This window comes from Leucopleurus acutus, assembly GCF_964270905.1.
Source record: "Leucopleurus acutus genome assembly, chromosome: 4".
Taxonomy (NCBI): Eukaryota; Metazoa; Chordata; class Mammalia; order Artiodactyla; family Delphinidae; genus Leucopleurus; species Leucopleurus acutus.
Window position 1 is genome coordinate 88,561,346 of NC_139146.1, and position 27,206 is coordinate 88,588,551.

Genomic DNA, 27,206 nt, shown 5'->3' on the forward strand with positions numbered 1-27,206 from the left:
AAGTGTAAAATCCAGAAAGGCAGGACAGGCCAAGGAGAACTAGGAGCCTTCTTATGCTGATGGGCGGGATGTAAATTGCCAGCAGCCACTCTGGAGAAGTGTATGGTGTTTCCTGAAACATCCAAAAAGAAAGCAACAGAGCCTAGGGCACTTCCAGTTATGGTCCTATAGCTTAGGGAAATTAAAATCAAAAAGACACAGCCACCCCAAAGTTTGGGACGGCTCTGTTTACAAGAACCTCGTTTACAGTACAAGTTCAATATCACAGAAAGCGAAAAATGGATAAAGAAGTTGTGGTACTTACGTACAATGCAATATCACTCAGCAATGAAATCTATGTCATCAGGCCCGTAGCAGCATAATGAGTGGATTCAGGTACGATGATTCTAAGTGAAATAAGTAACACAGAAAAAGAAACATCATAAGATATCACTACTACACGGAATGTAAACTTGGCTACACAGGAACTGAATTACAAAACAGAACAGGGTGTCAAATGTAGAAAACCAACTTATGCTTGCTTAAGGGGAAAGGTGAGTTGGGGTGCTGCATACAACAAGAGATTGAAATTAGCACAGATACCGTTCCATAAGCCAAATATGTTATAGACAAGAGCTACTCCTTGCTCAAGGAAGTGAACTCAACACCCCATATTAAACGCCTAACAATATACCTGACTAGTAAGAATCTTAAAACCTATGGATTTATATGTCTCCGAAAGAGAATCAAGCGTGTGTACAGTGGCATAAACGCAGCAGTGATAGGATTGGTGAGGTTCGGTGAGCAAATGCAGACCCTTTGAAGTCATATTGCATGGTACCCGTTCCATGGGTCTCAACTCTCCATGTTTAAGGGATTCTTCCTTCAGCTAAAACATGCATGTGGAACCCAGAGTATGATCCACCGTGTGATCGGAAAACGTGTTCAAGTGTGGCTCAGTTTTCGTCCCCTGGTACTCGGGTGCAACATTCCAGACGCTTTACTAACACTCTCCCCACTCGGAGAGTCAGTGCCTTTAACCTCCTGTTTGGCCCAGTTTGCAATTTCTGTGGAAAATGAACAGGAATAGGGAGAACCAATGAGAGACTAGGTGGAGGTGTCTGAACGGGCAAATTTAACTCTCATTTCCCACCAGGAAGAGGAATTAACCAAAGGCTCAACATTCCATGCCGGAACCAAACTAGGGCCTGAAGCAATCCTGCGCTGTTGCGGCCAGCTCACAAGAAACGAGTTGAAGAAAGGAGCTCAGGGGCAGTGTAATTCACAAACCTGCAGAGTTATAAATGACAGCTATCTTCCAAAAATATATTGAATAAGGCAGCCAAGAGGAGTTGAAAGTGGGGCAGAATTGCAGGAAACCGATTTCAGGAGGTAGACTGGAATTGCATGTAAAGCATAGGAAAAGAGACAGAACGTCCAGAATGATGCACTTGGCCAAAAAGGGCGTATGCGTTTTTTCCTGAATATATTCAGGAAAAAACGCATACGACATTCTTGGCCAACCAAGCAAGCTTGCAAAGGAAATCTGCACTACAATGAAGTCTCACTTCCCCCCGGTCAAAACGGCCATCTGAAAAAAGTGTAAAATCCAGAAAGGCAGGACAGGCCATGGAGAACTGGGAGCCTTGTTATGTTGATGGGCGGGATATAAATTGCCAACAGCCACTCTGGAGAAGTCTATGGTGTTTCCTGAAACATCCAAAAAACAAAGCAACAGAGCCTAGGGCACTTCCACTTATGGTCCTATAGCTTAGGGAAATTAAAATTAAAAAGACACAGCCACCCCAAAGTTTGGGACGGCTCTGTTTACCAGAACCTCGTTTTCGGTACAAGTTCAATATCACAGAACGCGAAAAATGGATAAAGAAGTTGTGGTACTTACGTACAATGCAATATCACTCAGCAATGAAATCTATGTCATCAGGCCCGTAGCAGCATAATGAGTGGATTCAGGTATGATGATTCTAAGTGAAATAAGTCACACAGAAAAATAAATATCATAAGATATCACTACTACACGGAATGTAAACTTGGCTACACAAGAACTGAATTACAAAACAGAACAGGGTGTCAAATGTAGAAAACCAACTTATGCTTGCTTAAGGGGAAAGGGGAGTTGGGGTGCTGCATAAAACCAGAGATTGAAATTAGCACAGATCCCGTTCCATAAGCCAAATATGTAATAGACAAGAGCTACTCCTTGCTCAACGAAGTGGACTCAACACCCCATATTAAACGCCTAAGAATATACCTGACTAGTAAGAATCTTAAAACCTATGGATTTATATGTCTCCGAAAGAGAATCAAGCGTGTGTACAGCGGCATAAACGCACCAGTGATAGGACTGGTGAGGTTCGGTGAGCAAATGCAGACCCTTTGAAGTCATATTGCATGGTACCCATTCCATGGGTCTCAACTCTCCATGTTTAAGGGATTCTTCCTTCAGCTAAAACATGCATGTGGAACCCAGTGTATGATCCACCGTGTGATCGGGAAACGTGTTCAAATGTGTCTCAGTTTTCGTCCCCTGGTACTCGGGTGCAACATTCCAGACGCTTTACTAACACTCTCCCCACTTGGAGAGTCAGTGCCTTTAACCTCCTGTTTGGCCCAGTTTGCAATTTCTGTGGAAAATGAACAGGAATAGGGAGAACCAATGAGAGACTAGGTGGAGGTGTCTGGACGGGCAAATTTAACTCTCATTTCCCACCAGGAAGAGGAATTAACCAAAGGCTCAGCATGCCGTGCCGGAACCCAACTAGGGCCTGAAGCAATCCTGCGGCGTTGCGGCCAGCTCACAAGAAAGCGAGTTGAAGAAAGGAGCTCAGGGGCACTGTAATTCACAAACCTGCAGAGTTATAAATGACAGCTATCTTCCAAAAATATATTGAAGTAAGGCTGCCAAGAGGACTTGAAAGCGGGGCAGAATTGCAGGAAACCGATTTCAGGAGGTAGACTGGAATTGCATGTAAAGCATAGGAAAAGAGGCAGAACGTCCACAATGATGCACTTGGCCAAAAAGGGCGTATGCGTTTTTTCCTGAATATATTCAGGAAAAAACGCATACGCCCTTTTTGGCCAACCAAGCAAGCTTGCAAAGGAAATCTGCACTACAATGAAGTCTCACTGCCCCCTGGTCAAAAGGGCCATCTGAAAAAAGTGTAAAATCCAGAAAGGCAGAACAGGCCATGGAGAACTGGGAGCCTTGTTATGCTGATGGGTGGGATGTAAATTGCCAGCAGCCACTCTGGAGAAGTGTATGGTGTTTCCTGAAACATCCAAAAAACAAAGCAACAGAGCCTAGGGCACTTCCACTTATGGTCCTATAGCTTAGGGAAATTAAAATCAAAAAGACACACCCACCCCAAAGTTTGGGACGGCTCTGTTTACAAGAACCTCGTTTACGGTACAAGTTCAATATCACAGAAAGCGAAAAATGGATAAAGAAGTTGTGGTACTTACGTACAATGCAATATCACTCAGCAATGAAATCTATGTCATCAGGCCCATAGCAGCATAATAAGTGGATTCAGGTACGATGATTCTAAGTGAAATAAGTCACACAGAAAAAGAAACATCATAAGATATCACTACTACACTTAAGGTAAACTTGGCTACAAAGGACCTGAATTACAAAACAGAACAGGGTGTCAAATGTAGAAAACCAACTTATGCTTGCTTAAGGCGAAAGGTGAGTTGGGGTGCGGCATAAAACCAGTGATTGAAATTAGCACAGATACCGTTCCATAAGCCAAATATGTAATAGACAAGAGCTACTCCTTGCTCAACGAAGTGGACTCAACACCCCATATTAAACGCCTAAGAATATACCTGACTAGTAAGAATCTTAAAACCTATGGATTCATATGTCTCTGAAAGAGAATCAAGCATGTGTACAGTGGCATAAACGCAGCAGTGATAGGACTGGTGAGGTTCGGTGAGCAAATGCAGACCCTTTGAAGTCATATTGCATGGTACCCATTCCATGGGTCTCAACTCTCCATGTTTAAGGGATTCTTCCTTCAGCTAAAACATGCATGTGGAACCCAGAGTATGATCCACCGTGTGATTGGGAAACGTGTTCAAATGTGTCTCAGTTTTCGTCCCCTGGTACTCGGGTGCAACATTCCAGACGCTTTACTAACACTCTCCCCACTTGGAGAGTCAGTGCCTTTAACCTCCTGTTTGGCCCAGTTTGCAATTTCTGTGGAAAATGAACAGGAATAGGGAGAACCAATGAGAGACTAAGTGGAGGTGTCTGGACGGGCAAATTTAACTCTCATTTCCCACCAGGAAGAGGAATTAACCAAAGGCTCAGCGTGCCATGCCGGAACCACACTAGGGCCAGAAGCAATCCTGCGGTGTTGCGGCCAGCTCACAAGAAAGCGAGTTGAAGAAAGGAGCTCAGGGGCACTGTAATTCACAAACCTGCAGAGTTATAAATAATAGTTATCGTCCAAAAATATATTGAAGTAAGGCTGCCAAGAGGACTTGAAATCGGGGCAGAATACAGGAAACCGATTTCAGGAGGTAGACTGGAATTGCATGTAAAGCATAGGAAAAGAGGCAGAACGTCCACAATGATGCACTTGGCCAAAAAGGTCGTATGCGTTTTTTCCTGAATATACTCAGGAAAAAACGCATACGCCCTTTTTGGCCAACCAAGCAAGCCTGCAAAGGAAATCTGCACTACAATGAAGTCTCACTGCCCCAGTGGTCAAAAGGGCCATCTGAAAAAAGTGTAAAATCCAGAGAGGCAGGACAGGCCTTGGAGAATGGGAGCCTTGTTATGCTGATGGGCGGGATGTAAATTGCCAGCAGCCACTCTGGAGAAGTGTATGGTGTTTCCTGAAACATCCAAAAAACAAAGCAACAGAGCCTAGGGCACTTCCACTTATGGTCCTATAGCTTAGGGAAATTAAAATTAAAAAGACACAGCCACCCCAAAGTTTGGGACGGCTCTGTTTACCAGAACCTCGTTTACGGTACAAGTTCAATATCACAGAACGCGAAAAATGGATAAAGAAGTTGTGGTACTTACGTACAATGCAATATCACTCAGCAATGAAATCTATGTCATCAGGCCCGTAGCAGCATAATGAGTGGATTCAGGTACGATGATTCTAAGTGAAATAAGTCACACAGAAAAAGAAATATCATAAGATATCACTACTACACGGAATGTAAACTTGGCTACACAAGAACTGAATTACAAAACAGAACAGGGTGTCAAATGTAGAAAACCAACTTATGCTTGCTTAAGGGGAAAGGTGAGTTGGGGTGCTGCATACAACAAGAGATTGAAATTAGCACAGATAACGTTCCATAAACCAAATATGTAATAGACAAGAGCTACTCCTTGCTCAACGAAGTGGACACAACACCCCATATTAAACGTCTAACAATATACCTGACTAGTAAGAATCTTAAAACCTATGGATTTATATGTGTCCGAAAGAGAATCAAGCGTGTGTACAGTGGCATAAACGTAGCAGTGATAGGATTGGTGAGGTTCGGTGAGCAAATGCAGACCCTTTGAAGTCATATTGCATGGTACCCATTCCATGGGTCTCAACTCTCCATGTTTAAGGGATTCTTCCTTCAGCTAAAACATGCATGTGGAACCCAGAGTATGATCCACCGTGTGATCGGAAAACGTGTTCAAATGTGTCTCAGTTTTCGTCCCCTGGTACTCGGGTGCAACAACATTCCAGACGCTTTACTAACACTCTCCCCACTTGGAGAGTCAGTGCCTTTAACCTCCTGTTTGGCCCAGTTTGCAATTTCTGTGGAAAATGAACAGGAATAGGGAGAACCAGTGAGAGACTAGGTGGAGGTGTCTGAACGGGCAAATTTAACTCTCATTTCCCACCAGGAAGAGGAATTAACCAAAGGCTCAACATGCCATGCCGGAACCAAACTAGGGCCTGAAGCAATCCTGCGGTGTTGCGGCCAGCTCACAAGAAAGCGAGTTGAAGAAAGGAGCTCAGGGGCACTGTAATTCACAAACCTGCAGAGTTATAAATGACAGCTATCATCCAAAAATATATTGAAGTAAGGCAGCCAAGAGGAGTTGAAAGCGGGGCAGAATTGCAGGAAACCGATTTCAGGAGGTAGACTGGAATTGCATGTAAAGCATAGGAAAAGAGACAGAACGTCCACAATGATGCACTTGGCCAAAAAGGGCGTATGCGTTTTTTCCTGAATTCAGGAAAAAACGCATACGCCCTTTTTGGCCAACCAAGCAAGCTTGCAAAGGAAATCTGCACTACAATGAAGTCTCACTTCCCCCCAGTCAAAAGGGCCATCTGAAAAAAGTGTAAAATCCAGAAAGGCAGGACAGGCCATGGAGAACTGGGAGCCTTGTTATGTTGATGGGCGGAATGTAAATTGCCAACAGCCACTCTGGAGAAGTGTATGGTGTTTCCTGAAACATCCAAAAAACAAAGCAACAGAGCCTAGGGCACTTCCACTTATGGTCCTATAGATTAGGGAAATTAAAATCAAAAAGACACACCCACCCCAAAGTTTGGGACGGCTCTGTTTACAAGAACCTCGTTTACGGTACAAGTTCAATATCACAGAAAGCGAAAAATGGATAAAGAAGTTGTGGTACTTACGTAAAATGCAATATCACTCAGCAATGAAATCTACGTCATCAGGCCCGTAGCAGCATAATGAGTTGATTCAGGTACGATGATTCTAAGTGAAATAAGTCACACAGAAAAAGAAACATCATAAGATATCACTACTACACGGAATGTAAACTTGGCTACACAAGAACTGAATTACAAAACAGAACAGGTTGTCAAATATAAAAAACGAACTTATGCTTGCTTAAGGGGAAAGGTGAGTTGGGGTGCTGCATACAACAAGAGATTGAAATTAGCACAGATACCATTCCATAAGCCAAATATGTAATAGACAAGAGCTACTCCTTGCTCAACGAAGTGGACACAACACCCCATATTAAACGCCTAACAATATACCTGACTAGTAAGAATCTTAAAACCTATGGATTTATCTGTCTCCGAAAGAGAATCAAGCGTGTGTACAGTGGCATAAACGTAGCAGTGATAGGATTGGTGAGGTTCGGTGAGCAAATGCAGACCCTTTGAAGTATATTGCATGGTACCCATTCCATGGGTCTCAACTCTCCAGGTTTAAGGGATTCTTCCTTCAGCTAAAACATGCATGTGGAACCCAGAGTATGATCCACCGTGTGATCGGAAAACGTGTTCAAATTTGTATCAGTTTTCGTCCCCTGGTACTCGGGTGCAACAACATTCCAGACGCTTTACTAACACTCTAGCCACTTGGAGAGTAAGTGCCTTTAACCTCCTGTTTGGCCCAGTTTGCAATTTCTGTGGAAAATGAACAGGAATAGGGAGAACCAATGAGAGACTAGGTGGAGGTGTTTGAACGGGCAAATTTAACTCTCATATCCCACCAGGAAGAGGAATTAACCAAAGGCTCAACATGCCATGCCGGAACCAAACTAGGACCTGAAGCAATCCTGCTGTGTTGCGGCCAGCTCACAAGAAAGCGAGTTGAAGAAAGGAGCTCAGGGGCACTGTAATTCACAAACCTGCAGAGTTATAAATGACAGCTATCTTCCAAAAATATATTGAAGTAAGGCAGCCAAGAGGAGTTGAAAGCAGGGCAGAATTGCAGGAAACCGATTTCAGGAGGTAGACTGGAATTGCATGTAAAGCATAGGAAAAGAGACAGAACGTACACAATGATGCACTTGGCCAAAAAGGGCGTATGCGTTTTTTCCTGAATATATTCAGGAAAAAACGCATACGCCCTTTTTGGCCAACCAAGCAAGCTTGCAAAGGAAATCTGCACTACAATGAAGTCTCACTGCCCCCGTGGTCAAAAGGGCCATCTGAAAAAAGTGTAAAATCCAGAGAGGCAGGACAGGCCATGGAGAATGGGAGCCTTGTTATGCTGATGGGCGGGATGTAAATTGCCAGCAGCCACTCTGGAGAAGTGTATGGTGTTTCCTGAAACATCCAAAAAACAAAGCAACAGAGCCTAGGGCACTTCCACTTATGGTCCTATAGCTTAGGGAAATTAAAATCAAAAAGACACAGCCACCCCAAAGTTTGGGATGGCTCTGTTTACAAGAACCTCGTTTACGGTACAAGTTCAATATCACAGAAAGCGAAAAATGGATAAAGAAGTTGTGGTACTTACGTACAATGCAATATCACTCAGCAATGAAATCTATGTCATCAGGCCCGTAGCAGCATAATGAGTGGATTCAGGTACGATGATTCTAAGTGAAATAAGTCACACAGAAAAAGAAACATCATAAGATATCACTACTACACGGAATGTAAACTTGGCTACACAAGAACTGAATTACAAAACAGAACAGGGTGTCAAATGTAGAAAACCAACTTATGTTTGCTTAAGGGGAAAGGGGAGTTGGGGTGCTGCATACAACAAGAGATTGAAATTAGCACAGATACCGTTCCATAAGCCAAATATGTAATAGACAAGAGCTACTCCATGCTCAACGAAGTGGACACAACACCCCATATTAAACGCCTAAGAATATACCTGACTAGTAAGAATCTTAAAACCTATGGATTTATATGTCTCCGAAAGAGAATCACGTGTGTGTACAGTGGCATAAACGTAGCAGTGATAGGATTGGTGAGGTTCGGTGAGCAAATGCAGACCCTTTGAAGTCATATTGCATGGTACCCATTCCATGGGTCTCAACTCTCCATGTTTAAGGGATTCTTCCTTCAGCTAAAACATGCATGTGGAACCCAGAGTATGATCCACCGTGTGATCGGGAAACGTGTTCAAATGTGTCTCAGTTTTCGTCCCCTGGTACTCGGGTGCAACATTCCAGACGCTTTACTAACACTCTCCCCACTTGGAGAGTCAGTGCCTTTAACCTCCTGTTTGGCCCAGTTTGCAATTTCTGTGGAAAATGAACAGGAATAGGGAGAACCAATGAGAGACTAGGTGGAGGTGTCTGGACGGGCAAATTTAACTCTCATTTCCCACCAGGAAGAGGAATTAACCAAAGGCTCAGCGTGCCATGCAGGAACCACACTAGGGCCAGAAGCAATCCTGCGGTGTTGCGGCCAGCTCACAAGAAAGCGAGTTGAAGAAAGGAGCTCAGGGGCAGTGTAATTCACAAACCTGCAGAGTTATAAATGACAGCTATCTTCCAAAAATATATTGAAGTAAGGCTGCCAAGAGGAGTTGAAAGCGAGGCAGAATTGCAGGAAACCGATTTCAGGAGGTAGACTGGAATTGCATGTAAAGCATAGGAAAAGAGGCAGAACATCGACAATGATGCACTTGGCCAAAAAGGGCGTATGCGTTTTATCCTGAATATATTCAGGAAAAAACACATACGAACTTTTTGGCCAACCAAGCAAGCTTGCAAACGAAATCTGCACTACAATGAAATCTCACTGCCCCCGTGGTCAAAAGGGCCATCTGAAAAAAGTATAAAATCCAGAGAGGCAGGACAGGCCATGGAGAATGGGAGCCTTGTTATGCTGATGGGCGGGATGTAAATTGCCAGCAGCCACTCTGGAGAAGTGTATGGTGTTTCCTGAAACATCCAAAAAACAAAGCAACAGAGCCTAGGGCACTTCCACTTATGGTCCTATAGCTTAGGGAAATTAAAATAAAAAAGACACAGCCACCCCAAAGTTTGGGACGGCTCTGTTTACAAGAACCTCGTTTACGGTACAAGTTCAATATCACAGAAAGCGAAAAATGGATAAAGAAGTTGTGGTACTTACGTACAATGCAATATCACTCAGCAATGAAATCTATGTCATCAGGCCCGTAACAGCATAATGAGTGGATTCAGGTACGATGATTCTAAGTGAAATAAGTCACACAGAAAAAGAAACATCATAAGATATCACTAATACATGGAATGTAAACTTGGCTACACAAGAACTGAATTACAAACCAGAACAGGGTGTCAAATGTAGAAAACCAACTTATGCTTGCTTAAGGGGAAAGGTGAGTTGGGGTGCTGCATAAAACCAGAGATTGAAATTAGCACAGATACCGTTCCATAAGCCAAATATGTAATAGACTAGAGCTACTCCTTGCTCAACGAAGTGGACTCAACACCACATATTAAACGCCTAAGAATATACCTGACTAGTAAGAATCTTAAAACCTATGGATTTTTATGTCTCCGAAAGAGAATCAAGCGTGTGTACAGCGGCATAAACGCAGCAGTGATAGGACTGGTGAGGTTCGGTGAGCAAATGCAGACCCTTTGAAGTCATATTGCATGGTACCCATTCCATGGGTCTCAACTCTCCATGTTTAAGGGATTCTTCCTTCAGCTAAAACATGCATGTGGAACCCAGAGTATGATCCACCGTGTGATTGGGAAACGTGTTCAAATGTGTCTCAGTTTTCGTCCCCTGGTACTCGGGTGCAACATTCCAGACGCTTTACTAACACTCTCCCCACTTGGAGAGTCAGTGCCTTTAACCTCCTGTTTGGCCCAGTTTGCAATTTCTGTGGAAAATGAACAGGAATAGGGAGAACCAATGAGAGACTAGGTGTAGGTGTCCGGACGGGCAAATTTAACTCTCATTTCCCACCAGGAAGAGGAATTAACCAAAGGCTCAGCGTGCCATGCCGGAACCACACTAGGGCCAGAAGCAATCCTGCGGTGTTGCGGCCAGCTCACAAGAAAGCGAGTTGAAGAAAGGAGCTCAGGGGCACTGTAATTCACAAACCTGCAGAGTTATAAATGACAGCTATCTTCCAAAAATATATTGAAGTAAGGCTGCCAAGAGGACTTGAAAGCGGGGCAGAATTGCAGGAAACCGATTTCAGGAGGTAGACTGGAATTGCATGTAAAGCATAGGAAAAGAGGCAGAACGTCCACAATGATGCACTTGGCCAAAAAGGGCGTATGCGTTTTTTCCTGAATATATTCAGGAAAAAACGCATACGAACTTTTTGGCCAACCAAGCAAGCTTGCAAAGGAAATCTGCACTACAATGAAGTCTCACTGCCCCCCGGTCAAAAGGGACATCCGAAAATAGTGTAAAATCCAGAAAGGCAGGACAGGCCAAGGAGAACTAGGAGCCTTCTTATGCTGATGGGCGGGATGTAAATTGCCAGCAGCCACTCTGGAGAAGTGTATGGTGTTTCCTGAAACATCCAAAAAACAAAGCAACACAGCCTAGGGCACTTCCACTTATGGTCCTATAGCTTAGGGAAATTAAAATCAAAAAGACACAGACACCCCAAAGTTTGGGACGGCTCTGTTTACAAGAACCTCGTTTACGGTACAAGTTCAATATCACAGAAAGCGAAAAATGGATAAAGAAGTTGTGGTACTTACGTACAATGCAATATCACTCAGCAATGAAATCTATGTCATCAGGCCCGTAGCAGCATAATGAGTGGATTCAGGTACGATGATTCTAAGTGAAATAAGTCACACAGAAAAAGAAACATCATAAGATATCACTACTACACGGAATGTAAACTTGGCTACACAAGAACTGAATTACAAAACAGAACAGGGTGTCAAATGTAGAAAACCAACTTATGCTTGCTTAAGGGGAAAGGTGAGTTGGGGTGCTGCATACAACAAGAGATTGAAATTAGCACAGATACCGTTCCATAAGCCAAATATGTAATAGACAAGAGCTACTCCTTGCTCAACGAAGTGGACTCAACACCCCATATTAAACGCCTAACAATATACCTGACTAGTAAGAATCTTAAAACCTATGGATTTATATGTGTCCGAAAGAGAATCAAGTGTGTTTACAGTGGCATAAACGTAGCAGTGATAGGATTGGTGAGGTTCGGTGAGCAAATGCAGACCCTTTGAAGTCATATTGCATGGTACCCATTCCATGGGTCTCAACTCTCCATGTTTAAGGGATTCTTCCTTCAGCTAAAACATGCATGTGGAACCCAGAGTATGATCCACCGTGTGATCGGAAAACGTGTTCAAATGTGTCTCAGTTTTCGTCCCCTGGTACTCGGGTGCAACATTCCAGACGCTTTACTAACACTCTCCCCACTTGGAGAGTCAGTGCCTTTAACCTCCTGTTTGGCCCAGTTTGCAATTTCTGTGGAAAATGAACAGGAATAGGGAGAACCAATGAGAGACTAGGTGGAGGTGTCTGAACGGGCAAATTTAACTCTCATTTCCCACCAGGAAGAGGAAATAACCAAAGGCTCAACATGCCATGCTGGAACCAAACTAGGGCCTGAAGCAATCCTGCGGTGTTGCGGCCAGCTCACAAGAAAGCGAGTTGAAGAAAGGAGCTCAGGGGCACTGTAATTCACAAACCTGCAGAGTTATTAATGAGAGCTACCTTCCAAAAATATATTGAAGTAAGGCAGCCAAGAGGAGTTGAAAGCGGGGCAGAATTGCAGGAAATCGATTTCAGGAGGTAGACTGGAATTGCATGTAAAGCATAGGAAAAGAGACAGAACGTCCACAATGATGCACTTGGCCAAAAAGGGCGTATGTGTTTTTTCCTGAATATATTCAGGAAAAAACGCATACGCCCTTTTTGGCCAACCAAGCAAGCTTGCAAAGGAAATCTGCACTACAATGAAGTCTCACTGCCCCCCAGTCAAAAGGGCCATCTGGAAAAAGTGTAAAATCCAGAAAGGCAGGACAGGCCAAGGAGAACTAGAAGCCTTCTTATGCTGATGGGCGGGATGTAAATTGCCAGCAGCCACTCTGGAGAAGTGTATGGTGTTTCCTGAAACATCCAAAAAACAAAGCAACAGAGCCTAGGGCACTTCCACTTATGGTCCTATAGCTTAGGGAAATTAAAATCAAAAAGACACAGCCACCCCAAAGTTTGGGACGGCTCGGTTTACAAGAACCTCGTTTACGGTACAAGTTCAATATCACAGAACGCGAAAAATGGATAAAGAAGTTGTGGTACTTACGTACAATGCAATATCACTCAGCAATGAAATCTATGTCATCAGGCCCGTAGCAGTATAATGAGTGGATTCAGGTACGATGATTCTAAGTGAAATAAGTCACACAGAAAAAGAAACATCATAAGATATCACTACTACACGGAATGTAAACTTGGCTACACAGGAACTGAATTACAAAACAGAACAGGGTGTCAAATGTAGAAAAACAACTTATGCTTGCTTAAGGGGAAAGGTAAGTTGGGGTGCTGCATAAAACCAGAGATTGAAATTAGCACAGATACCGTTCCATAAGCCAAATATGTAATAGACAAGAGCTACTCCTTGCTCAACGAAGTGAACTCAACACCCCATATTAAACGCCTAAGAATATACCTGACTAGTAAGAATCTTAAAACCTATGGATTTATATGTCTCTGAAAGAGAATCAAGCGTGTGTACAGCGGCATAAACGCAGCAGTGATAGGACTGGTGAGGTTCGGTGAGCAAATGCAGACCCTTTGAAGTCATATTGCATGGTACCCATTCCATGGGTCTCAACTCTCCATGTTTAAGAGATTCTTCCTTCAGCTAAAACATGCATGTGGAACCCAGAGTATGATCCACCGTGTGATCAGAAAACGTGTTCAAATGTGTCTCAGTTTTCGTCCCCTGGTACTCGGGTGCAACATTCCAGACGCTTTACTAACACTCTCCCCACTTGGAGAGTCAGTGCCTTTAACCTCCTGTTTGGCCCAGTTTGCAATTTCTGCGGAAAATGAACAGGAATAGGGAGAACCAATGAGAGACTAGGTGGAGGTGTCTGGACGGGCAAATTTAACTCTCATTTCCCACCAGGAAGAGGAATTAACCAAAGGCTCAGCGTGCCATGCCGGAACCACACTAGGGCCAGAAGCAATCCTGCGGTGTTGCGGCCAGCTCACAAGAAAGCGAGTTGAAGAAAGGAGCTCAGGGGCACTGTAATTCACAAACCTGCAGAGTTATAAATGACAGCTATCTTCCAAAAATATATTGAAGTAAGGCTGCCAAGAGGACTTGAAAGAGGGGCAGAATACAGGAAACCGATTTCAGGAGGTAGACTGGAATTGCATGTAAAGCATAGGAAAAGAGGCAGAACGTCCACAATGATGCACTTGGCCAAAAAGGGCGTATGCGTTTTATCCTGAATATACTCAGGAAAAAACGCATACGCCCTTTTTGGCCAACAAAGCAAGCTTGCAAAGGAAATCTGCACTACAATGAAGTCTCACTGCCCCCCGGTCAAAAGGGCCATCTGAAAAAAGTGTAAAATCCAGAAAGGCAGGACAGGCCAAGGAGAACTAGGAGCCTTGTTATGCTGATGGGCGGGATGTAAATTGCCAGCAGCCACTCTGGAGAAGTGTATGGTGTTTCCTGAAACATCCAAAAAACAAAGCAACAGAGCCTAGAGCACTTCCACTTATGGTCCTATAGCTTAGGGAAATTAAAATCAAAAAGACACAGCCACCCCAAAGTTTGGGACGGCTCTGTTTACAAGAACCTCGTTTACGGTACAAGTTCAATATCACAGAAAGCGAAAAATGGATAAAGAAGTTGTGGTACTTACGTACAATGCAATATCACTCAGCAATGAAATCTATGTCATCAGGCCCGTAGCAGCATAATGAGTGGATTCAGGTACGATGATTCTAAGTGAAATAAGTCACACAGAAAAAGAAATATCATAAGATATCACTACTACACGGAATGTAAACTTGGCTACACAGGAACTGAATTACAAAACAGAACAGGGTGTCAAATGTAGAAAACCAACTTATGCTTGCTTAAGGGGAAAGGTAAGTTGGTGTGCTGCATAAAACCAGAGATTGAAATTAGCACAGATACCGTTCCATAAGCCAAATATGTAATAGACAAGAGCTACTCCTTGCTCAACGAAGTGGACTCAACACCCCATATTAAACGCCTAAGAATATACCTGACTAGTAAGAATCTTAAAACCTATGGATTTATATGTCTCTGAAAGAGAATCAAGCGTGTGTACAGTGGCATAAACGCAGCAGTGATAGGACTGGTGAGGTTCGGTGAGCAAATGCAGACCCTTTGAAGTCATATTGCATGGTACCCATTCCATGGGTCTCAACTCTCCATGTTTAAGGGATTCTTCCTTCAGCTAAAACATGCATGTGGAACCCAGAGTATGATCCACCGTGTGATCGGGAAACGTGTTGAAATGTGTCTCAGTTTTCGTCCCCTGGTACTCGGGTGCAACATTCCAGACGCTTTACTAACACTCTCCCCACTTTGAGAGTCAGTGCCTTTAAACTCCTGCTTGGCCCAGTTTGAAATTTCTGTGGAAAATGAACAGGAATAGGGAGAACCAATGAGAGACTAGGTGGAGGTGTCTGGACGGGCAAATTTAACTCTCATTTCCCACCAGGAAGAGGAATTAACCAAAGGATCAGCGTGCCATGCCGGAACCACACTAGGGCCAGAAGCAATCCTGCAGTGTCGCGGCTAGCTCACAAGAAAGCGAGTTGAAGAAAGGAGCTCAGGGGCACTGTAATTCACAAACCTGCAGAGTTATAAATAACAGTTATCGTCCAAAAATATATTGAAGTAAGGCTGCCAAGAGGACTTGAAATCGGGGCAGAATACAGGAAACCGATTTCAGGAGGTAGACTGGAATTGCATGTAAAGCATAGGAAAAGAGGCAGAACGTCCACAATGATGCACTTGGCCAAAAAGGGCGTATGCGTTTTTTCCTGAATATACTCAGGAAAAAACGCATACACCCTTTTTGCCCAACCAAGCAAGCTTGCAAAGGAAATCTGCACTACAATGAAGTCTCACTGCCCCCCTGTCAAAAGGGCCATCTGAAAAAAGTGTAAAATCCAGAAAGGCAGGACAGGCCAAGGAGAACTAGGAGCCTTCTTATGCTGATGGGCGGGATGTAAATTGCCAGCAGCCACTCTGGAGAAGTGTATGGTGTTTCCTGAAACATCCAAAAACAAAGCAACAGAGCCTAGGGCACTTCCACTTATGGTCCTATAGCTTAGGGAAATTAAAATCAAAAAGACACAGCCACCCCAAAGTTTGGGACGGCTCTGTTTACAAGAACCTCGTTTACGGTACAAGTTCAATATCACAGAAAGCGAAAAATGGATAAAGAAGTTGTGGTACTTACGTACAATGCAATATCACTCAGCAATGAAATCTACGTCATCAGGCCCGTAGCAGCATAATGAGTGGATTCAGGTACGATGATTCTAAGTGAAATAAGTCACACAGAAAAAGAAACATCATAAGATATCACTACTACACGGAATGTAAACTTGGCTACACAGGAACTGAATTACAAAACAGAACAGGGTGTCAAATGTAGAAAACCAACTTATGCTTGCTTAAGGGGAAAGGTAAGTTGGGGTGCTGCATAAAAACAGAGATTGAAATTAGCACAGATACCGTTCCATAAGCCAAATATGTAATAGACAAGAGCTACTCCTTGCTCAACGAAGTGGACTCAACACCCCATATTAAACGCCTAAGAATATACCTGACTAGTAAGAATGTTAAAACCTATGGATTTATATGTCTCCGAAAGAGAATCAAGCGTGTGTACAGCGGCATAAACGCAGCAGTGATAGGACTGGTGAGGTTCGGTGAGCAAATGCAGACCCTTTGAAGTCATATTGCATGGTACCCATTCCATGGGTCTCAACTCTCCATGTTTAAGGGATTCTTCCTTCAGCTAAAACATGCATGTGGAACCCAGAGTATGATCCACCGTGTGATCGGGAAACGTGTTCAAATGTGTCTCAGTTTTCGTCCCCTGGTACTCGGGTGCAACGTTCCAGACGCTTTACTAACACTCTCCCCACTTGGAGAGTCAGTGCCTTTAAACTCCTGCTTGGCCCAGTTTGAAATTTCTGTGGAAAATGAACAGGAATAGGGAGAACCAATGAGAGACTAGGTGGAGGTGTCTGGACGGGCAAATTTAACTCTCATTTCCCACCAGGAAGAGGAATTAACCAAAGGCTCAGCATGCCATGCCGGAACCACACTAGGGCCAGAAGCAATCCTGCGGTGTTGCGGCCAGCTCACAAGAAAGCGAGTTGAAGAAAGGAGCTCAGGGGCACTGTAATTCACAAACCTGCAGAGTTATAAATAACAGTTATCGTCCAAAAATATATTGAAGTAAGGCTGCCAAGAGGACTTGAAAGCGGGGCAGAATTGCAGGAAACCGATTTCAGGAGGTCGACTGGAATTGCATGTAAAGCATAGGAAAAGAGACAGAACGTCGACAATGATGCACTTGGCCAAAAAGGGCGTATGCGTTTTTTCCTGAATATATTCAGGAAAAGACGCATACGCCCTTTTTGGCCAACCAAGCAAGCTTGCAAAGGAAATCTGCACTACAATGAAGTCTCACTGCCCCCCAGTCAAAAGGGTCATCTGAAAAAAGTGTAAAATCCAAAAAGGCAGGACAGGCCATGGAGAATGGGAGCCTTCTTATGCTGATGGGCGGGATGTAAATTGCCAGCAGCCACTCTGGAGAAGTGTATGGTGTTTCCTGAAACATCCAAAAAACAAAGCAACAGAGCCTAGGGCACTTCCACTTATGGTCCTATAGCTTAGGGAAATTAAAATCAAAAAGACACAGCCACCCCAAAGTTTGGGACGGCTCTGTTTACAAGAACCTCGTTTACGGTACAAGTTCAATATCACAGAAAGCGAAAAATGGATAAAGAAGTTGTGGTACTTACGTACAATGCAATATCACTCAGCAATGAAATCTATGTCATCAGGCCCGTAGCAGCATAATGAGTGGATTCAGGTATGATGATTCTAAGTGAAATAAGTCACACAGAAAAAGAAACATCATAAGATATCACTAATACACGGAATGTAAACTTGGCTACACAAGAACTGAATTACAAAACAGAACAGGGTGTCAAATGTAGAAAACCAACTTATGCTTGCTTAAGGGGAAAGGTGAGTTGGGGTGCTTCATAAAACCAGAGATTGAAATTAGCACAGATACCGTTCCATAAGCCAAATATGTAATAGACAAGAGCTACTCCTTGCTCAACGAAGTGGACTCAACACCCCATATTAAACGCCTAAGAATATACCTGACTAGTAAGAATCTTAAAACCTATGGATTTATATGTCTCCGAAAGAGAATCAAGCGTGTGTACAGCGGCATAAACGCAGCAGTGATAGGACTGGTGAGGTTCGGTGAGAAAATGCAGACCCTTTGAAGTCATATTGCATGGTACCCATTCCATGGGTCTCAACTCTCCATGTTTAAGGGATTCTTCCTTCAGCTAAAACATGCATGTGGAACCCAGAGTATGATCCACCGTGTGATCGGGAAACGTGGTCAAATGTGTCTCAGTTTACGTCCCCTGGTACTCGGGTGCAACATTCCAGACGCTTTACTAACACTCTCCCCACTTGGAGAGTCGGTGCCTTTAACCGCCTGTTTGTCCCAGTTTGCAATTTCTGCGGAAGATGAACAAGAAGAGGGAGAACCAAGGAGAGACTAGCTGGAGGTGTCTGGACAGGCAAATTTAACTCTCATTTTCCAACAGGAAGAGGAATTAACCAAAGGCTCAGCGTGCCATGCCGGAAAGAAACTAGGGCCTGAAGCAATCCTGTGGTGTTGTGGCCAGCTCACAAGAAAGCGAGTTCAAGAAAGGAACTCAGGGGCACTGTAATTTACAAACATGCAAAGTTATAAATAACAGTTATCGTCCAAAAATATATTGAAGTAAGGCTGCCAAGAGGACTTGAAAGCGGTGCAGAATACAAGAAACCGATTTCAGGAGGTAGACTGGAATTGCATGTAAAGCATAGGAAAAGAGGCAGAACGTCCACAATGATGCACTTGGCCAAACAGGCTTATGCGTTTTTTCCTAAATATATTCAGGAAAAAACGCATACGCCCTTTTTGGCCAACCAAGCAAGCTTGCAAAGGAAATCTGCACTACAATGAAGTCTCACTGCCCCCCGTTCAAAAGGGCCATCCGAAAAAAGTGTAAAATCCAGAAAGGTAGGACAGGCCAAGGAGAACTAGGAGCCTTCTTATGCTGATGGGCGGGATGTAAATTGCCAGCAGCCACTCTGGAGAAGTGTATGGTGATTCCTGAAACATCCAAAAAACAAAGCAACAGAGCCTAGGGCACTTCCACTTATGGTCCTATAGCTTAGGGAAATTAAAATCAAAAAGACACAGCCACCCCAAAGTTTGGGACGGCTCTGTTTACAAGAACCTCGTTTATGGTACAAGTTCAATATCACAGAATGCGAAAAATGGATAAAGAAGTTGTGGTACTTACGTACAATGCAATATCACTCAGCAATGAAATCTATGTCATCAGGCCCATAGCAGCATAATGAGTGGATTCAGGTACGATGATTCTAAGTGAAATAAGTCACACAGAAAAAGAAACATCATAAGATATCACTACTACACGGAATGTAAACTTGGCTACACAGGAACTGAATTACAAAACAGAACAGGGTGTCAAATGTAGAAAACCAACTTATGCTTGCTTAAGGGGAAAGATGAGTTGTGGTGCTGCATACAACAAGAGATTGAAATTAGCACAGATACCGTTCCATAAGCCAAATATGTAATAGACAAGAGCTACTCCTTGCTCAACGACGTGGACTCAACACCCCATATTAAACCCCTAAGAATATACCTGACTAGTAAGAATCTACCTGACTAGTAAGAATCTTAAAACCTATGGATTTATATGTCTCCGAAAGAGAATCAAGCGTGTGAACAGCAGCATAAGCGCAGCATTTATAGGATTGGTGAGGTTCGGTGAGCGAATGCAGACCCTTTGAAGTCATATTGCATGGTACCCATTCCTTGGGTCTCAACTCTCCAGGTTTAAGGGATTCTTCCTTCAGCTAAAACATGCATGTGGAACCCAGAGTATGATCCACCGTGTGATCGGAAAACGTGTTCAAATCTGTCTCAGTTTTCGTCCCCTGGTACTCGGGTGCAACATTCCAGACGCTTTACTAACACTCTCCCCACTTGGAGAGTCAGTGCCTTTAACCTCCTGTTTGGCCCAGTTTGCAATTTCTGTGGAAAATGAACACGAATAGGGAGAACCAATGAGAGACTAGCTGGAGGTGTCTGGACGGGAAAATTTAACTCTCATTTCCCACCAGGAAGAGGAATTAACCAAAAGCTCAGCGTGCCATGCCGGAACCACACTAGGGCCTGAAGCAATCCTTCGGTGTTGCGGCCAGCTCACAAGAAAGCGAGTTGAAGAAAGGAGCTCAGGGGCACTGTCATTCACAAACCTGCAGAGTTATAAATGACAGCTATCGTCCAAAAATATATTGAAGGAAGGCTGCCAAGAGGACTTGAAAGCGGGGCAGAATTGCAGGAAACCGATTTCAGGAGGTAGACTGGAATTGCAAGTAAAGCATAGGAAAAGAGGCAGAACGTCCACAATGATGCACTTGGCCAAAAAGGGCGTATGCGTTTTTTCCTGAATATATTCAGGAATAAACGCATACGCCCTTTTTGGCCAACCAAGCAAGCTTGCAAAGGAAATCTGCACTACAATGAAGTCTCACTGCCACCCGGTCAAAAGGGCCATCTGAAAAAAGTGTAAAATCCAGAAAGGCAGGACAGGCCATGGAGAACTGGGAGCCTTGTTATGCTGATGGGTGGGATGTAAATTGCCAACAGCCACTCTGGAGAAGTGTATGGTGTTTTCTGAAACATCTAGAAAACAAAGCAACAGAGCCTAGGGCACTTCCACTTATGGTCCTATAACTTAGGGAAATTAAAATCAAAAAGACACAGCCACCCCAAAGTTTGGGATGGCTCTGTTTACAAGAACCTCGTTTACTGTACAAGTTGAATATCGCAGAAAGCGAAAAATGGATTAAGAAGCTGTGGTACTTACGTACGATGCAATATCACTCAGCAATGAAATCTATGTCATCATGCCTGTAGCAGCATAATGAGTGGATTCAGGTACGATCATTCTATGTGAAATAAGTCACACAGAAAAAGAAACATCATAAGATATCACTACTACACGGAATGTAAACTTGGCTACACAGGAACTGAATTACAAAACAGAACAGGGTCTCTAATGTAGAAAACCAACTTATGCTTGCTTAAGGGGAAAGGTGAGTTGGGGTGCTGCATAAAACCAGAGATTGAAATTAGCACAGATACCTGTCCATAAGCAAAATATGTAATAGACAAGAGCTACTCCTTGCTCAACCAAGAGGACACAACACCCCATATTAAACGCTTAAGAATATACCTGACTAGTAAGAATCTTAAAACCTATGGATTTATATGTCTTCGAAAGAGAATCAAGCGTGTGTACAGCGGCATAATTGCAGCATTGATAGGATTAGTGAGGTTCGGTGAGCAAATGCAGACCCTTTGAAGTCATATTGCATGGTACCCATTCCATGGGGCTCAACTCTCCAGGTTTAAGGGATTCTTTCTTCAGCTAAAACATGCATGTGGAACCCAGAGTATGATCCACCATGTGATCGGGAAACGTGTTCAAATGTGTCTCAGTTTTCGTCCCCTGGTACTCGGGTGCAACATTCCAGATGCTTTACTAACACTCTCCCCACTTGGAGAGTCAGTGCCTTTAACCTCCTGTTTGGCCCAGTTTGCAATTTCTGCGGAAAATGAACAGGAATAGGGAGAACCAATGAGATACTAGCTGGAGGTGTCTGGACGGGCAAATTTAACTCTCATTTCCCACCAGGAAGAGGAATTAACCAAACGCTCAGCGTGCCATGCCAGAACCACACTAGGGCCTGAAGCAATCCTGTGGTGTTGCGGCCAGCTCACAAGAAAGCGAGTTGAAGAAAGGAGCTCAGGGGCACTGTCATTCACAAACCTGCAGAGTTATAAATGACAGCTATCGTCCAAAAATATATTGAAGGAAGGCTGCCAAGAGGACTTGAAAGCGGGGCAGAATTGCAGGAAACCGATTTCAGGAGGTAGACTGGAATTGCATGTAAAGCATAGGAAAAGAGGCAGAACGTCCACAATGATGCACTTGGCCAAAAAGGGCGTATGCGTTTTTTCCTGAATATACTCAGGAAAAAACGCATACGCCCTTTTTGGCCAACCAAGCAAGCTTGCAAAGGAAATCTGCACTACAATGAAGTCTCACTGCCCCCTGGTCAAAAGGGCCATCTGAAAAAAGTGTAAAATCCAGAAAGGCAGGACAGGCCATGGAGAACTGGGAGCCTTGTTATGCTGATGGGCGGGATGTAAATTGCCAGCAGCCACTCTGGAGAAGTGTATGGTATTTCCTGAAACATCTAGAAAACAAAGCAACAGAGCCTGGGGCACTTCCACTTATGGTCCTATAGCTTAGGGAAATTAAAATCAAAAAGACACAGCCACCCCAAAGTTTGGGACGGCTCTGTTTACAAGAACCTCGTTTACGGTACAAGTTCAATATCACAGAAAGCGAAAAATGGATAAAGAAGTTGTGGTACTTACGTACAATGCAATATCACTCAGCAATGAAATCTGTGTCATCAGGCCCGTAGCAGCATAATGAGTTTATTCAGGTACAATGATTCTATGTGAAATAAGTCACACAGAAAAAGAAACATCATAAGATATCACTACTACACGGAATGTAAACTTGGCTACACAGGAACTGAATTACAAAACAGAACAGGGTCTCTAATGTAGAAAACCAACTTATGCTTGCTTAAGGGGAAAGGTGAGTTGGGGTGCTGCATAAAAGCAGAGATTGAAATTAGCACAGATACCGTTCCATAAGCCAAATATGTAATAGACAAGAGCTACTCCTTGCTCAACGAAGAGGACACAACACCCCATATTAAACGCCTAAGAATATACCTGACTAGTAAGAAGCTTAAAACCTATGGATTTATATGTCTCCGAAAGAGAATCAAGCGTGTGTACAGTGGCATAAGTGCAGCAGTTATAGGATTGGTGAGGATCGGTGAGCAAATGCAGACCCTTTGAAGTCATATTGCATGGTACCCATTCCATGGGTCTCAACTCTCCATGTTTAAGGGATTCTTCCTTCAGCTAAAACATGCATGTGGAACCCAGAGTATGATCCACCGTGTGATCAGGAAACGTGTTCAAATGTGTCTCAGTTTTCGTCCCCTGGTACTCGGGTGCAACATTCCAGACGCTTTACTAACACTCTCCCCACTTGGAGAGTCAATGCCTTTAACCTCCTGTTTGGCGCAGTTTGCAATTTCTGCAGAAAATGAACAGGAATAGGGAGAACCAATGAGAGACTAGCTGGAGGTGTTTGGACGGGCAAATTGAACTCTCATTTCCCACCAGGAAGAGGAATTAACCAAAGGCTCAGCGTGCCATGCCTGAACCACACTAGGGCCTGAAGCAATCCTGCGGTGTTGCGGCAGCTCACAAGAAAGCGAGTTGAAGAAAGGAGCTCAGGGGCACTGTAATTCACAAAACTTCAGAGTTATAAATGACAGCAATTGTCCAAAAATATATTGAAGTAAGGATGCCAAGAGGACTTGACAGCGGGGCAGAATTGCTGGAAACCGATTTCAGAAGGTACACGGGAGTCGCTCTTAAAGCATAGGTAAAGAGACAGAACTTGGAAAATAATGCACTTGGCAAAAAAGGGCATATGTGTTTTATCCAGAGCTCTCATAACTGAGGGGAGGAGATTCTCAGCAGGCTCCAAATGCCACCTGAGGGCTCACATTGTAAAGGCATCGTGAGCAAGCCAGGCAGGAGTTACCTCACAGCACAGGTCCCACCTCACAGAAGGGTGAGAAACCCAGCCAACATCATTCTCTCACAAGAGGGCCCACATCACTAAGGGGATGGGAACCAGGCAGGAGTGTCTTCACACCAGTGGGGCTACATCATCGAAAGGTGAGGTACTCAGCACATGTGTCCTCAAACCAGAGGATCCATATCACCAAGGGCCTCGGAGTGAGGCAGGCAGGAGTAGCCTCACAAGACTGGGCACATAGAATAAAGAAGTGAGGAATCCAGCAGTTGGAACCTCCCAGCAGGCTGCCCAGAGCACCGAGCCTATGGGATCCAGGCCACAGTGAACTCACAGAAGAGGGCCCATGTCATGAAACTGAGCAACCCAGCCATTGGGACCTCAGAGCAGGAGGCCCACATCCCCATGGGGATGGAAATCTGGTAGGAGTGTCCTCGCACCACTGAGAACGTATCAGAAAATTTTGGGCGACCAACAGTTAGGGCCTGACGTCAGAGGACCCTCATCACCAAGAGAAGGAGGCTCCCAGCAGGCTCCAACTGCCACCAGAGGGCTGACGTCGCCAAGGCGATGTGTACCAACCAGGCACGAATGACCTCACAGCAGAGGGCCCACCTCAGAGAAGTGTGACAAACCCAGTCAGGATCAGACTCGCACCAGAGGGCCCACATCACCAAATGGATTGGAACCAGGCAGGAGTGTCCTCACATGAGTAGGGCCACATCATCTAAAGGTGAGGAACCCAGAACATGTGGCTTCAAACCATAGGACACCCATCACCAACTGGCTGGGAGTGAGGCAGGCAGGAGGAGCCTCATAACCGAGGGCCCAAAAATAAGAAAGGTGAGGAATCCAGCAGTTGGAACCTCCCAGCAGGTGGCCCAGAGCACAGAGGCTAGGGGATCCAGGCCAGAGTGAACTAACACCAGACAGCCCACATCATGAAACTGTGAGCAACCCAGACATTGGGACCTCAGAGCAGAAGGCCCACATCCCCATGGTGATGGGAACATGACAGGAGTGTCCTGGCATCACTGGGTTCACATCAGAAAACGTGGGGTGCTCAGAAGTTAGGGCCTGACGCTAGAGGGCACTCATCACCGAGAGGAGGAGGCTCCCAGCAGGCTCTAGCTGCCAAAAGAGGGCCAACGTTGCCAAGGTGATGTGTGCCAGCCTGGCAAGAGTGACCTCACAGCAGAGGGCTCACCTCACAGAAGGGTGAGGAACACAGCCAGGATCAGACTCTCACAAGACGGCCCACATCACCAAAGGGATGGGAACCAGGCAGGAGTGTCCCCACACCAGTGGGACAACATCATCGAAAGGTGAGGATCCCAGCCCATGTGTCCTCAAACCAGAGGAACCACATCACCAAGGGGTTTGGAATGAGGCTGGCAGGACCGGCCTCACAACACAGGGTCCATAGAATATAAAAGTTGAGGAATCCAGCAGTTGGAACCTCCCAGCAAGTGGCCCAGAGCATCGAGGCTATGGGATCCAGCCCACAGTGAACTCACAGCAGAGGGCCCACATCATGAACCTGTGAGCAGCCCAGCTGTTGGGACCTCAGAACAGAAGGCCCACATCCCCATTGGGATGGGAACCTGGCAGGAGTGGCTTTGCACCACTTAGCACATATCAGAAAATGTTAGGAGCCCAGAAGTTAGGGCCTGACGCCAGGGGGCCCTCATAACTGAGGGGAGGAGACTCCCAGCAGGTTCCAACTGCCAACAGAGGGCCCACGTCTACAAGGTGGCATGCGCCAGCCAGGCAGTAGTGACCTCACAGCAGAGGGCCTATCTCACAGAAGGGTGAGGAACCAAGGCAGGATGAGACTCTCACCAGAGGGCCCACAACACCAAGGGGATGGGAACCAGTCAGGACTGTCCTCCCATCAGTGGGGCCACATCATCGAAAGATGAGGAACCCAGCACATGTGGTCTCAAACCAGAGGACCCACATCACCAAGGGGATGGGAGTGAGGCAGGTAGGAGTAGCCTAAAAACAGAGGGCCCAAAGAATAAAAAAGGTGAGGAACCAGCATTTGGAACCTCCCAGCAGGCGGCCGAGAGCACAGAAGCTATGGGATGCAGGCAGGAGTGAACTAACACCAGAGAGCCCACATCATGAAACTGTGAGCAACCCAGGCATTGGGACCTCAGAGCAGAAAGCCCACATCCCCATGGGGATGGGAACCTGACAAGAGTGTCCTGGCATCACTGGGCTCACATCAGAAAACGTGGGGAGCCCAGCAGTTAGAGCCTGATGCTAGAGGGCCGTCATCACCGAGGGCAGGAGTCTCCCAGCAGGTTCCATGTGCCAACAGAGGGCCCACGTCGCCAAGGTGATGTGTGCAAGTCAGGCAGGATTGACCTCACAGCAGAGGGCCTACCTCACAGAAGAGTAAGGAACCCAGCCAGGATAAGACTGTCACCAGAAGGCCCACATCACCAAGGGGATGGGAACCAGGCAGGAGTCTCCTAAGACCATTGGTCCCACATAATCGAAAGGTGAGGAACCCAGCACATGTGGCCTCAAACCAGACGACACACATCACGAAGGGGCTGGGAGTGAGGCAGGCAGGAGGATCCTCACAACAGAGGGCCCAAAAAATTAAAAAAGTGAGGAATCCAGCAGTTGGAACCTACCAGTAGGCGGCCAAATGCACAGAGGCTATGGGATCCAGGCCTCTGTGAACTAACACCAGAGAGCCCACATCATGAAAATGTGAACAACCCAGCCGTTGGGACCTCAGAGCAGAAGGCCCACATCCCCATGGAGATGGGATCCTAAAAGGAGTGCCAAAGCATCACTGGGCTCACTAAGAAAAGTTGGTGAGCCCAGCAGTTAGGGCCTGACGCAAGAGGGCCCTCATCACCGGGGGGAGCAGATTCCCAGCACGCTCCAACTTCCACCACACAGCTGACTTCACCAAAGCAATGTGTGCCAGCCATGAAGGAGTGACCTATCAGCAGAGGGTCTCCCTCACAGAAGGGTGAGGAACACAGCCAGGAACAGACTCTCACCAGGGGGTCCACATAACCACGTGGATGAGAACCAGGCAGGAGTGTCCTCACACTAGTGAGGCCACATCATCGAAAGGTGAGGAACCCAGCAAAGGTGGCCACAAACCAGAGGACCCATAATCACCAAGGGGTTGAGAGTGAGGTAGGTGTCTGGACGGGCATATTTAACACTCATTTCCCACCAGGAAGAGGAATTAACCAAAGGCTCAGCATGCCCTGCCAGAAGCAGATTAGGGCCTGAAGCAGTCTTGTGGGTTTGCGGCCAGCTCACAAGAAAGCGAGTTGAAGAAAGGAGCTCAGGGACCCTGTAATTCACAAACCTGCAGAGTTATAAATGACAGATAACGTCCAAAAATATATTGAAGGAAGGCTGCCAAGAGGACTTGAAAGCGGGGCAGAATTTCAGGAAACCGATTTCAGGAGGTACACTGGATTTGCATTTAAAGCATAGGAAAAGAGGCAGAACATCGACAATGATGCACTTGGCAAAAAA